The sequence below is a fragment of the Babylonia areolata genome, chromosome 18 (assembly GCF_041734735.1).
Source record: "Babylonia areolata isolate BAREFJ2019XMU chromosome 18, ASM4173473v1, whole genome shotgun sequence".
Lineage (NCBI taxonomy): Eukaryota > Metazoa > Mollusca > Gastropoda > Neogastropoda > Buccinidae > Babylonia > Babylonia areolata.
In genome coordinates this window covers 65425207-65425529 of record NC_134893.1, presented here as the reverse complement: position 1 = coordinate 65425529, position 323 = coordinate 65425207, and positions in this window count along the sequence as shown.

Genomic DNA, 323 nt, shown 5'->3' with positions numbered 1-323 from the left:
ATGTATGGATGCATACATGTATGTATGCATATATGTATTGTACGTACGAGTTTGTATGCGCATATATATGTTTATTGTGGACGATTGTGAGTTGAGGACTGAGTGTGTTTCGTATGCGTGTGTGTGGATTGTAAAGCGCTTTGTGCAATGAGGAAAGCGCTGATAAACGTCCAGTTATTATCATTATTATTATCTATCATTATCATTTTTCCAGTTCGCATGCAAATTTCGCATAAGTTTTTTTCTGGTCTGTGGAATATCCCCCAAGGCCACACACAAAGAAATGCAGGACAGGGCAGGGCAGGGCAGGGCAGGGCAGGGCA